Genomic DNA, 14,360 nt, shown 5'->3' with positions numbered 1-14,360 from the left:
GTGTGTGTGTGTGTGTATTGAGGGTAGGGAATTAGGCTCATTATTGTGTTTTATAATGTGCTGATCGTTTGAAAAAGGCTTGGGGCCTGAGAACAATACAGGCATTCATTAAAGTACTTCAATAGACTGACAGCAGCAACAATAATCTAAAATTAAACGAAGCAGAGTATCTCATGTGACTCCTCTCTTGAGGAGTCGGTGCAAAAGCACCAGGCTTTGGGAAAACAGGATGGGGCTCTCTTGGAGGAAGACAAAGCAGAGATTTACAGAACCTGTGTGGGAGGCAGCAGACGGGAAGGGCCCCCACCAGCCAGGCGGGCAAGTCCCCAGGAACATGGGATACAAGCCTCCCCTCCTCTTCGAGTAATTGATTCACTGGGAAGCATGAGTAGCCACCAGGCCGAGGAAGGAGGCTTAGACATCACCTATTATTTTGCAGAAAACTAGTATATGTTTACTAATTATCCTTTTTGGAGACAAATGTTTCTTAAAGCACTTAGTGGAACTGTTCTGGCTTTAAAAAGAAAAATTGTTGATCTATTATTTTTGCCTGTGCTGGGTCTTCATCGCTGTGCGCGGGCTTTCTCTAGCTGCTGTGAGCGGGCTTCTTATCGCCATGCCTTCTTTTGTTGCAGAGCACGGGCTCCAGGGATCGAGGGCTTCCATAGTCGCAGTGGCACGGGGCTCAGTTGCCCCATGGCATGTGGGATCTTCCCAGACCAGGGATCAAACCGGTGTCCCTTGCATCGCAAGCAGATTCTTAACCACTGGACCGCAAGAGAAGCCCCGTTCTGGCTTTTTAATTCTGCTTGTGATTTCTGCCCTGAGGCCTTCATAGTCCGTAGACAGGCCAAAGGCCAGCTCTGCAGGCGTCATCTCAAGGTCCCTTTCTGAAGTGACGGGGAGGCCGCCCTGGGTGAGTATAGACTCACCACAAGTCCAGGATGTTTGCAAAGCTGGAGAGTGTGTGCCGAGCTGGCTCCATCCTTGTCATGCACGAAAACACTCAGCTTGTACCGCAGATGAGACAGAGGGATGTCTGCTGGCCATCCCTGCCCTCAGAGAGCTAATGGACCCTAGTGTCTCCTGGACAAGTTACCTCCACTATGCAAGGGGCCTTACAGAAGGCCAACAGTTTGCTTTGTGTTTACCCACTAGGTCCAGCACCGCCCTTCCGCACCCGACCCCCCAACCCAGTCAGTGCCTTCACCTCCTGCCGCTCAAGGCCGTAGGACTTTAGCCCTCCTTGTCTCTCTCCCCCACCTTCTGACAACCAAGACTTCCTGGTCTAGGGCTCAGTCTCTAAAGTTTCTACTCTTTGTTTTAAAAAATTAATTAAGGAACCTAATTCTTGCTAGAGTGATAGCTGACTAGTAGATTACCCCTCTGAGGTGATGGAATCCTTTGTCCAACGAAAAGAAACACTTCCCTAGAAGCTGTCAGGAAGTGACATAAAAGGAAGGCGTTTCAGACAGCAGGCCAGGTCAGCTGGGGAGAGGAAGGTATTTTTAGCTCACCAGGTTTTTCAGCATTCTCAAATCACGATGTTCTGACGACCTAGAAGAGCCAGTCTAACACAGAGTCATCTGTGTGATCTCACCAAGGCCTAATGCCAACTATTTTGCATTCCTGGTGTACCAGGAACCTGGGAAATACCAAGAAGCTCTAGAATTTACAACCCGAGAAGACAAAAATATCCCAGAGAGAACAATAGGATGAGAGCTGAGAAGTGAGTTGGTGCTATTGGTTATGAGTGCTATGATAACTCAGAGAAGGAAACGACTGATGCTGTGTGGGAGGAGTCCCCCTCGATGGTGGGATGAGACTGGGTCTGAAGTGTAGGTGGAACACAAATAAGGAACGTTGCACGCCCATTAAACTTCAGAAGTTTCAAGAACCTCTCTCCTCAAATCACCCAAACTGGATTTCCCATCGCCGCAAGGACTGCAGGGAGCTCGCTTCCAGGCTGGCAGGTCACATCCTTTGGTATAATCACTTGCCTTCAACTGCCCCTTGGGAGAAACGTGTTCTCAGCCAAATCCTGAATTGACGTTGTTGTGGCGTAAAAGCCAGGAACACCTAGCAGACAGCTCATCTACCTGGAAAGCACAAAAGAGATTGCCTGTGGCTACAAGGGTGGAGGATGTAGAGTCCCTGCCTGAGGGCCTGCCAGAGTCCAGGGCAAGAGGAGACTGGCACCAAGGAGTCACCCCAGCCGGTCCCCGTTCCGCTGCCTCTGCCCCGTCTTACTCCTGCCTCTGCTCCCCTCTGGGCTAAGTTGCTTCAGTCGTGTCCATCTCTTTTCGACCCCATGGACTGTAGCCCACCAGGCTCCTCTGTCCATGGGATTCTCCAGGCAAGAATACTGGAGTGGGTTGCCATTTCCTCCTCCAGGAGATCTTCTGGACCCAGGGATTAAACCTGTGTTTCTTTCTTCTTTTATTTTTACCACATAATAGAAGAATGATTATTAGAACAAATTCCATGACAAATCATAAAAAATAACCATTCTTTGAAAAATATCCATAAGACCAACTGAGGACAAATGCACAGAGGTGCCTCCAAGAAGCCAGACAAACAAGCTACCGATCCCAAGGTGAAGGATGAAGGGGAGAGGAGCATGGATTTGTAAATAAAAAAATTGTACAGTGATCACCATGTGGGGGTAAGGGGGTGGACGGAGGTGGGGTGGATGGACTGCTTGTTTCCGGGGGACAGCTGTGCGGAGCATGGGGGTGGGGGGTGGCGGGGCCACCAGGACGAGCAGCTCCTCACACACGTGAACATCGGGGAGGGGCACAGGGCCTAGGCATTGGGCTCCACATCGGCTAGACGTAAACACAGACATGCATCGCCCCCTGAAGCCCAGACCTGCATCCGTGGGCCTCTGGTCCCACCTCAGTGATCCCACCCCCAGAAGTAGGTCCCTTCTCGCAATCAACTTGAGTGCAGGTGCCAGGCAGGGTGGGTGCACCCCCACCCCAGGGTGGTCTAGCTGGGGCAGCCCCACCCCCCCTGCCAGTGGGCTCTGTGGCCTAGAGGCTCCAGAAACATCGCACCCCCTCCCCCAGGAAGGAGGGGCCGTGCTCTGCTGCCTGGCTCCTTCCCAGCTGAGAGAATCCTGAGACATGAGCTGTTCCTGGGGGGCTGTCCCCACCCCCACCCCCACAGGACTGGTGCATGGAGGCCTGAGGGGCACCCAATTAGTGCCCACAGCGTCCAGTGGATGGGGTAGGGTGCGCTGTCCAGGGAGCTTCTGGAAGTCCCGGGGTTTTGGCCACTCTGTCAATGGCTCGCCTCACTTGGTGGTTCACCAGGAGCCCCAGAAGCCGGATGCAGGGTCAGCAACCTGCGTGGTCGTGCTCGGTGTGGGCTGCGCCTGGGCTCGCCGTGAGTGTGGATGAGCGTGTGTCTGTGTGTGTGGCCGACTGACCCACACGCTGAGTTCGGCAGTTGTGTTGGCACCAAAGGCTCACAGCAGTGGGCTTCCTGCCCCAAATGTCCCCACAGGCTGCACCCCTGCCCAGGTCACTGTCCTCTGCCCAGCCCAGCCCGCACCCTGCCTGCCCCAAGTCCCAGGGCATCACGGGGCACCCCCCTCCCCAACCCTCAGCTCTGTGTTTGGCACCGAAAGACCGCACTGCCCATCCCCCCGTCCCCCATCTGGTCCAGGCCAGCACAGAGGGATGGGCAGTGAGCATGTGCCCCCCAGCCCCCAAGGGGGAGCGGGGCTCTTCCAGGCTGGGGGAGAGTGTGGGGGACGGCTGCAATGGCACAGTGACTCTCTCCCTGAAGCTAAAGACAAAACGGCAGTGACGGAGGGGCGATGGCACATGGCTGGATGCTGGCCCTTGGCGTCAGCCACAGCGGGAGCTGGGCCAGCAGGCCAGCAGGGTGGTAGGGGGGTGGTGCTGGGAGGTGAGGAGAGGGCCTGGGCACCCACGGGGCTTCAGCATGTGGGCACATGAAGGGGGTCCTCGTGGTGAACTGTGTTAGCCGGAAAGAGGCCGCAGCGGTGGGTGGTGTGGAGAGGTAGGGCCCAGGGCCCAGGCAGGCCACCCACCCTGCCACCTGGATCAGGAACCTCTCTCGTCAGGGGCGGGGGCGGGGGCGGGGGAAGGAGGGTTGGGAGGCCAGGGGTCCCACAGTGTGCCTGCTGCGGGAGGCTCCTCGGTGGCAGGGCCGAGGAGGGTGAGGACAGGCTCTGGGCAGCCAGCCGGCCTCTCCCGACCTGGGCCGAGCCCATGGAGCCACGCAGACCCGTGTTCCTTCTGTCTCCTGCGTTGGCAGGCAGCTCTTCACCACTGTCGTCACCTGAGAAAACCTGCTCCCCTCCAACTCCCTGCAAACGGGACAGCTCCTGTCTGCCCTGCCTCGGCTTCCCATCACCGCCCTCTTTGCCTTCCTCTCTGTGTCTTTTGGAGAAGGCAATGGCACCCCACTCCAGTACTCTTGCCTGGAAAACCCCATGGATGGAGGAGCCTGGTGGGCTGCAGTCCACGGGTCGCAAAGAGTCAGACACGACTGAGCGACTTCACTTTCATGCATTGGAGAAGGAAATGGCAACCCACTCCAGTGTTCTTGCCTGGAGAATCCCTGGGACAGAGGAGCTTGGTGGGCTGCCGTCTACAGGGTCACACAGAGTCGGACACGACTGACGCGACTTAGCAGCAGCAGCAGCAGCAGCCGCGCCTTTTGCTCCATCTTCACCCTCCTCTCTGGCACGTGCCCCATCATGTCTTTATCGTCACTCAGCTGCCTACTGTCCCCTGTCCCAGGGCTTCTCTCCCAGGACTTGGAGGACCCTGGATAAACTGAAGGAGAGAAGGAATTATTACTACCCCTCAGGGTGACCCTCAAGCTAGCAGAGGCCAGAGCTGGGGGATAAATGTCTGGCTGCCTTCTTGCAGGCAGATAAGTCTGAAGCCTTCTCTGCCGGGCCCCTTAGTGGCCACCAGCTGGACCATGTTCCGAGGCCTCTCTGGAGACCCCTGCAGTGGCCCTCCCTGCTTCCTTGAGCTACTCTTCGAAGCTACTCCCTTCTGTTCCTGGGGAACTTCCCCAAGTCCACGGCCTGTGCACAAACTCTTGTCCTGGACTCTGTTTTGGGCAAACCCAAGCCCACCTCTCTCCTTCCTCTCCCTGGTCCCTGCTGTCCCCGCTCAGATGCTAAAGAATCTGCCTGCAGTGCTGGAGACCTGGGTTCGATCCTGGGGTCGGGAAGATCCCCTGGAGAAGGAAATGGCAACCCCCTGCAGTATTCTTGCCTGGAGAATCCCATGGACTGAGGAGTCTGGCTGGCTACTGTCCATGGATGGAGAAGAGTCGGACGTGACTGAGCGACTAGCACTTTCACTTTTCACTTTCAAGCCCACCGCTCTCCTTCCTCTCCCTGTCTCCCCCAGCCCCACTCAGCTTCCTCTCTTCTCTCTGCTGCTCTGTCCTCCTCTCAAAGTACGTTCTCCTCCCCTGCCTCCCTCCAGGCAGACGGTGTGTCCCAGGCCGACCACCAGTGAGGCATTAGAGACTCCATCACCGGACTATCCCTGGGGAGCCTGGTCTCCACATCGAGGGAGAGGAAGGCATCAGGGACAGCGTGGGGCCAAAGAGGAGACGGGAGGAGGCTGAACTGGGCCGGGGGCGACTCAGCGCGGAGAGAGGCCTGTGTGTCTCACGGTCCTGGTCCTCACTGTGCTCCCTAGAAGAGCTTTCCCTCCTGGGGCCTTTAGTACCTGGCAGAAAACATCCATTGACTGAAAGATTCTCCTTCCTGGGCTGCCCCAGGCTACCAGTTCACCCCCAAACAGCCACATTCCAGGCAACAGGTAAAGGGGTGAAGAAGTCACTTCTGCACCTGATCAGGCCTTAGCAAAATTTCCTGGGAGTTCCCAGTGGCCTAGTGGTTAGGATGCCAGGCTTTCATTGCTGAGGCCAGAGTCCAATCCCTGGTTGGGGAATTCATTGAGTCTACTTCTAGTGGATTATAATCTAGATCCCCAGCTCACATTTTTTTTTTTTTGAGCCTTTTTAAGAAATTAACGTATACTTGATTTGTAATGTTGTACTAATTTCTGCTGTACAGCAAAGTGATTCAGTTATACATATGTTTTTTAATATTCTTTTCTGTTATGGTTTATCACAAGATATTGAATATAGTTCCCAGCACCGCATACATTTGGGCCTTGTTGAGTATCCGTTCTATATATAACAGTTTGCATCTGCTTACCCCGACCTCTCAATCCACCCCCTCCCGCCTTGCCTCCCCCTTGGCAAGCACAAGTCTGTCCTCTCTGTCTCTGAGTCTGCTTCTGTTTCCTAGATAGGTTCGTGTGTGTCATTTTAAATTCCACATCTGAGTGATATTATATGGTATTTATCTTTCTGTTTCCGATTTCACTTAGGATAATAATCTCTAAGTCCATCCATGTTGCTGCAAATGGCATTACTGATTCTTCTTATGGCTGAATAGTGCTCCGCTGTATGTATGCACCACGTCTTCTTTATCCTTTCACGTTGCTGTTGATGGACGTTTAGCTTGTTTCCTTGTCTTGGCTATTATGAATAATGCTGTTATGAACATAGGGGTGCATGTATCTATTTGAATTACAATTTTGTCTAGATATATTCCCAAAATTGGGATTACTGGATCATAGGGCAACTCTATTTTTAGTTTTTTGAGGAACCTCTGTAGTGTTTTCCATAGTAACTGTCCCAACTTGCACTCCCACCCACAATGTAGGAGGGTCCCCTTCTCTCCACACCGTCCGCAGCATTTATTATTTGTAGACTCTTTGATAACAGCAGTTCTGACAGGGATGAGGTGGTGCCTCACTGTAGTTTTGATTTGCATTTCTCTAATATTTAGCAATGTTGACCATCTTTTCATGTGCATGTTGGCCATCTGTATTCAACTCCCTTTCCTTATGGTCTATAAACCAATTTAATTTCTACTCTAAAGCCCCCACCTGGCAGGAAACTCCATGGCAGTCATTGCTGAAGCTTCATTTCCCTTCTGTACTCAGGACGCCCAAGTGCCTGCAAAATTAGTACGGGGCCTGTGTTCTCACACACATCGATCCGTCATTTACCAAAGCACAGTGGTGGGCAGTAGCTGGGGTCTGTTTCCATGTGATGCATGGAGAGAAATCCTTGCCAACACTGGATCCCCAAAGGCCTCCCACCCCACGAAGGTGGGCAGGCCACTTGCATCATGGGCATCTGTACAACGATAACGTTACTCACACCTCTTACCTTCCAGGCCCTCACGATTTCTTCTGTCTCAAAGGCCATCTCCCCTTCTTACCTTGGCCCTTCTCTTTACAACGTACATGAAACTCATTGAGTTTAGATTTTTTTTTTTTAAAGGACGAGAAGAGTCATTGACCTCAACCTTCTTCTGCCTTGCACCGAATCCGAATCAAGGAAACAAGAAATTACCAACCTGGCAGTCAACTTGAAATGGAAGAGTTAGTTGGAATACTATAAGAAATATAAATCAATATGTCAAAACATCACCCTGCCACTCTTTCATTCTCCAGCACTTTATGGACCTGCTTTGGAGCCAAGCACCGTGCCAGCCCTGGGGACACAGACCCAGAGCCCTTCCAGGTTCAGAACTCAGCCTACCCTGTCCTAGTGGGGAAGACAGACATGGGGTCACCTAACTTTAGGACTATGTGACAACATAAAGCAAGTGTGCACCCAGAGTCATGGGAGCTGAGACCAGGAAGCTGCAATCGTGGCCTGTGCCCAGGGAGGACTCGGCTGGAAGAAGGCTTCTGAGCCAAGACTCTGAGAATGAAGAGAATTTGCAGCATCGAGAAGAGGAGGTAAGTCTTCTAGGCAGATGTCAAAAAGAGCCAAGCCATTCTGGGGAAGAGTGGGCTTGGGGTCAGAGTGCTCATTTGGGAGTGATGAGGGCAACAGTGAAAGAGGAGTTTAGAAAAAAGAATAAAGTCCCTGAGGAAGACTTATTTTTGTAAGATGGGCTGAGATGGTTTTTTCTTTCCTTTTTCTTGCTAGGATAGGGGTAGAGGTGCAATAAATAGCCTTCTCTCCCTCTCCTCAAAAACAAAGTTTGGAACCAATTGAAAAATAAGACACAGAAAACAGGTGAACATTTACATGTCAACTTTATGGTAAATAAAAGCTAAATAGGAGGTCACAGAGAAGTGTGCAGGCCCCACACTCTTCCTAATCCGTCACGGCCACTGTAGATGGTGTTCACCCAGCTGCAGACAGACTGGACAACCTCAGACCTTCCGCCAAGTAGCGTATTCACTACCTGGTGAGCAGCTCAGAATATAGTCCCTTTGCAAGTGGGCAGGCCCTACACAGAGTGTTTATTAATTCACTAGGACTGAAGTACCACGGACTGGCGACTTAAACAGCAGAAATGTATTTCCTCATAGTTCTAGAGGCTAAATTCCAAGATCAAGGTGTCAGCTGGTTCAGTTTCTTCTAAAGCTTACCATCAGCCTTCTCCCTGCCATGTCTCCACGTGGGCGCCCCCGTCTGTATTGTCTGTGTCCTGATCTCCTCCTATAAGGACACTGATTTAACTTTATTGTTGTTGTTTAGTCAGTAAGTCATGTGCTCCTCTTTGAGACCCCGTGGACTCCAGCCTGCCCAGCTCCTCCGTCCATGGGATTTCCCACGTCATACCCACATCCCTCTGTGGGTGCTCACATTATTATCATTTTCTGAAATAAAGCACTACCTCACATTTATGTAGAAACCAAACTTTTCATAACACTGTCACATCAAAATCAAAGCATGAGGGACTTCCCTGGTGGTGGGTGGTTAATAATCTACCTTCCAATGCAGGAGACACGAGTTCAGTTCCTGATCGGGGAGCTCAGATCCCATATGCCATGGGGCAACTAAACCCAAGTGCTGCAACTAGAGAAGCCTGCGTGCCACAGCAAAGACTGAGTGCAGTCAAAATTTTTAAAATTCAAATAAATAAATTTTTTAAATTAAAAAATTTAAGTTAAAAAAAAAAAGGCATCAAAGAACGGTAGGAGAGTTTTCAGAAATCACTTAACCATACTCACTCCTTTTACGGATGAAAGAACCCAGGCCTGATTGCAGTGCAGGCAAGGGTCACACAATTAATTAGTGGTCACCTGTGACCACTTGCGATTCATTTGACTTTATGGTCCCCAACCCAAGATTTTCTATTATCTTTATATCCACTTCTCTGTAGGACCTATCCTGAAGATCAGCACAACCCTTTGAAAAGGAAATTGAAGTGAAAGAGATGCTGAGCCGCTAACTGCTCTGAAAGGACTCAAGTGACTTGGCCTAAAACGTGTTTGAGTACATTTGCATTGCCCAGTGCTCAGCCTGGGTGCCACCGGCAGCAGGTACTCAGTTCACGTTAGCTGCCTGCAGGCATGAACGCTTGAAGAGCCAGAAGCCTGGAGGCAGGAAGTGTTTCTTCCAGAAGTGGGTGAAGAGGGATTCTTCAAACAATAGAGCCCTGAACTTGGCATTGATTAGGCCTCTGCTGGGCTTGTACTCCGACACCTCTCCCCATCCTGCAGGCATCTTTCAAGGTCATCTCGGCTTCTTTCCTCTCTTCCATCCCTATATCAAATTTGTTTCCAAGTTCTCTCATATCTCCTTCTTTTCCATCTCTGTTGCTGCATCCTGGCCTAGGTCCTTATCACATCAACGCTGGTCTGGACTCACGTGTCTGGCAGGGTTGAGCACAGAGGCCCACGCGGCAGCTAGGAGGCTATCTAAGTGGATCAGCCTGCAGTGGACGCTTGTTTCAGCTTCCCTCCCCCTCCTCAGCCTGTGGCTTCCTCCTTATGGGCTCCCCTCATATATACACCCCGCCCCCCCTCCTTCTTCCAACCAGCTCCCTGCTCCCCACTCCCCAGCCTTTCAAGCTTTCTCTACCGCCTCACCTGTGCACACCCCTCCCCCAACCCCCACCTTAGGTTTCAATTAACCAGCTGCCCATAGAAAGATTCCAGCAAATTTATTCTCCCTAAAATAGAAGTGACCCATAACAAGGCTTAATGAGATCATCCCCCAAGGAATTTAATAAGGGACCATCCCTTCAGCCAGTGAAATGAGAGTGTCATCTGGGTCTCAGGGCATCTTCGCGGAGGGAAGTTTGCTGTGCCACCCCTGGGGCACGTCGGTGGTCCAGGCCCCCCAACAGGCATGGGAGTGTGGAAAGCAGGGACACGTGGCTTAGGGGCTTGGTGAGAGGACATGGAAGCACAAGCTTACCCTCTCCAGAGGTTTGTCAAGAACTCACAGGAAACCTGATGCCCGCCCTGACTCAGCTCACTGTGGTTCCCTGTCCTGCGGCCAGCAGCCCAAAGCGGTCTCGAGAAGAAGATGGCTGGGAATGGACCTTTCGCCTGCCCCTCCTAAACTGCTAGAGATGAGGCAGTGTTCAGGGTGGTGTGGAGCTTTTCTGACAGAGCAGGGAAAAGAGGATGCTTGTTTTCCCTGTTTTTGAAAGACAATCACCTCTGTAGCCAGGAATGGTGCCGGCTGCGGGCAGTGTCCAGCCCAGCAGACGATGGGTCACTGGGCACTCGGGAAGTTCTCGGCTGTCTGCATTTTTGTCTGCGTGTGCACTTTATTGGCACCCACAGCCCCCTGCCCCATGTCTGCTCACCCACTGGAAGACCATTCTCCCTTCTCTGCCAAAACCAAAGCACCCAAAATCTCAGAGGGTCTCCAAAAGCTGGATCCAGAAAGACTCATGGATGTGACCTTAGTCTACCCATTCCCCCAGTTTATGGACGAGCAGCTGGAGCCCAGGGAGATTAAGGACTCTCCAGTGTGCTGGTTCTCGCTGTTGCATAACCAGCAACCACAATACGGTGGGTACAGACAGCACACGCTTATTAGCTCAGCTTCCTTGGGTCAGGGGTCTGACTTTAACTTAGTGGGTCCTGTGTCTCAGCGTTGTGATATGTTGAAATCAAGGTGTCAGGTGGGCTGCCATCTCATCAGGGTCTCGAGTGGGGAAAGGTCTGTTTCCAAGCTCCCTCGGGCTCCTGGCAGAATTCCTCTCCTGCGGTAGCAGGACTGAGGTCTTTGTTTTCGTGCTGGTACTCGGCCAAGTGTTCTCAGTGACTGAAAGCTGCCCACAGTTCCTCACCGAGGGCCTCTCCATAGATCCTCTCACAGCATCGAAATTTCTTCAAAGCCAACATGTGAGAGAGCCTTGGCCTCAGGGAAGGCCCGCAGTCCCTCTTTTGAAGCTTTTACCTGATTAAACCAGGCCCACTTACACTCATTTCCTCTTTGATTAAATAAAAATCAGTTGATTTGGGATCTTAATTACATCCTCAAAAATCTCTTCACCTTTGCCATATTCTGTTAGATATTAGACCACAGATCCTGCCCACGCTCAAAGGGCAGAGATCTTCCCAAACCAGGGATCAAACCCAGGTCTCCTGCATTGCAGGAGGATTCTTTCCTAGCTGAGCCAACAGGGAAACAGGGATAAATGCGGGAGACATGAAGCTTAGGGTCACTATATCACCACATGTCACCCTGCTAGATAAAAGCAGGGTTAAGGTAGAGAACCTAGGGTTCATATAGAAACAGGTTTCAGGGGTCAGTTACGTTTCAGAATTCAGACTGTTCTAGATTTTAGAAAGACAATCAGACAGTTACACCATAGACTCACAACATCCTTGGTGTAGTCTGGGACGGCACTCTGTAATCACTGTAGATTTCTGCAATGAAATATATGATTACTCATACCTAGTTGTACATGTAAACCAAAATTAGCTGCATGGTGGTTCAGGTGAGGTTTTGCTGCCAAATAAGCTTAGGTCAGATTAGGTTTTGCCAAATGAATTATGAAGGACTTTTGGGTTTTTAAAGCTTTGGGACTTTGGAAATTCCAGTAAAGGATTGTGGACATCTAATAACTAATACCCAGTGAGTTCTTGCTCACAGCAGATTTAGGCTAAGTCTTGTGCATTCTCAAAATCCTGTGAAGGGAGATATTTTCAAAATATCAATCATTTTCCTCTCCTTTCCTTCTTCTCTTTCAAGTGAGCTCTGTATTTACTGACTTGGGGGTTACCAAACTGGTAACTTGGAGTGTTACCAAACTGATTAACTGGATCTACTCTGGAGTTCTAGCCCAGGCTAAGACCCCTTATTTCATCCAGGGAGGTTCTTTTTCAATTGATTTTGTGCAGCCAATAAAAAAAAAAACAAAAAACTAAGACCAGAATGCTGCTGCTGCTGCTGCTGCTGCGTCGCTTCAGTCGTGTCCGACTCTGTGCAACCCCATAGATGGCAGCCCACCAGGCTCCCCCATCCCAAGATTCTCCAGGCAAGAACACTGGAGTGGGTTGCCGGAATAGCACAAGCTTTATTCAGTGGCTAATGAATGGAAAAACCAGACTGGTTCCAAATAGGAAAAGGAGTATGTCAAGGCTGTATATTATCACCCTGCTTATTTAACTTATATGCAGAGTACATTATGAGAAATGCTGGGCTGGAAGAAGCACAAGCTGGAATCAAGATTACCAAGAGAAATATCAATAACCTCAGATATGCAGATGACACCACCCTTATGACAGAAAGTGAAGAGGAACTAAAAAGCCTCTTGATGAAATTGAAAGAGGAGAGTGAAAAAGTTGGCTTAAAGCTCAACATTCCGAAAACGAAGATCATGGCACCTGGTGCCATCACTTCATGGGAAATAGATGGGGAAACAGTGGAAACAGTGTCAGACTTTATATTTTGGGGCTCCAAAATCACTGCAGATGGTGATTGCAGCCATGAAATTAAAAGACGCTTACTCCTTGGAAGGAAAGTTATGACCAACCTAGATGGCATATTCAAAAGCAGAGACATTACTTTGCCAACAAAGTTCCATCTAGTCAAGGCTATGGTTTTTCCAGTAGTCATGTATGGATGTGAGAGTTGGACTGTGAAGAAAGCTGAACGCCGAAGAATTGATGCGTTTGAACTGTGGTGTTGGAGAAGACTCTTGAGAGTCCCTTGGACTGCAAGGAGATCCAACCAGTCCATTCTAGAGGAGATCAGTCCTGGGTATTCTTTGGAAGGAATGATGCTAAAGCTGAAACTCCAGTACTTTGGCCACCTCATGCGAAGAGTTGACTCATTGGAAAAGACTCTGATGCTGGGAGGGATTGGGGACAGGAGGAGAAGGGGACGACAGAGGATGAGATGGCTGGATGGCATCACTGACTCAATGAACGTGAGTTTGAGTGAACTCCGGGAGTTGGTGATGGACAGGGAGGCCTGGCGTGCTGCGATTCATGGGGTCGCAAAGAGTCGGACATGACTAAGTGACTGAACTGAACTGAATGAATGGAAAGGCAGGAACCTGGTTCACAAATCAACCTGTCTCAACCTGATTAGGGCTGAGATACCAAATATACAGTATAGGAGGATCAAGTAAAAGGGAGGGATTTGGAAAGAGTCGGAGGAATGTTCATGAATTAGCTGAGCTTTGCTACTTGTCGTCAAGACAATTGTTAACTGTCATTGTGCCTGTGGGTATGTCATTTAGAGTCTTTATTTTTTTTCAGTGTTTATTTGGTTGCTCTGGGACTTAGTTGCAGCACGCAGGATCTTCAATTGCAGCATGTGGGATCTAGTTCCCAGACCAGGGATGGAACCTGAGCCCCGTGCATGGGGAGTCTTGGCCACTGGACCATTAAAGAAGTCCTCGTCATTCAGATTCTAATGCATTAGAAAGAGCGTATACTGAGGCTCAAGGTCCACTGGAAATCAAATCTTCCATCATCTTGGGCCTGGTTGGTTCGAAATTGTTTTTTCTCTTTGCAGCTTTTTCCTGAAACTTAGATAAGAGCAATCCATTTTTTTTGAGGGAGGGGCAGGGTATGACTCTGGGGCAGCAGCCTTGGTAACAGGGGCAGCTGGATGGGGTAGGAGCCTGTGAGTTTCTCCACCTTCTCTGCCGCCAAAGCTGTTCCAGCCCCAAATGGGGAGGGGACGTGGGGCTTTGATAAACCACTTTGGACAAGCGAAACCCAAAATAAGACACATCAAAACACTGGGAATAGATGCCTCACCCGAGGCTAGGGAGAGAAAAGATTTGGAGCTCCTGGAAGCACAGTTCTGCTGGCAGGACCCCAAGGGTTAGGGCCCAGCCTGCATCTAGACAAGCTGGGGCCCAGGGTGGGTGGCCTCTGCTTCTGGAGCGGACCACTGGCTCCTGACTAGACACTGTTGGCTCCAGCCGTCCTTAACTGCTCTCTCATAACGTGTGCAATGGAGGCCTTGCTTTGTAACCAGGAAGCTTTTCTCCTGCCAGATACTGACCCCGCTGCTAAATAGACAGTGCTCAATAAGTGCTCCCTCACTGATTT

Source organism: Capra hircus, chromosome 24 (assembly GCF_001704415.2).
Source record: "Capra hircus breed San Clemente chromosome 24, ASM170441v1, whole genome shotgun sequence".
NCBI lineage: Eukaryota > Metazoa > Chordata > Mammalia > Artiodactyla > Bovidae > Capra > Capra hircus.
This window is presented reverse-complemented; position numbering follows the sequence as displayed.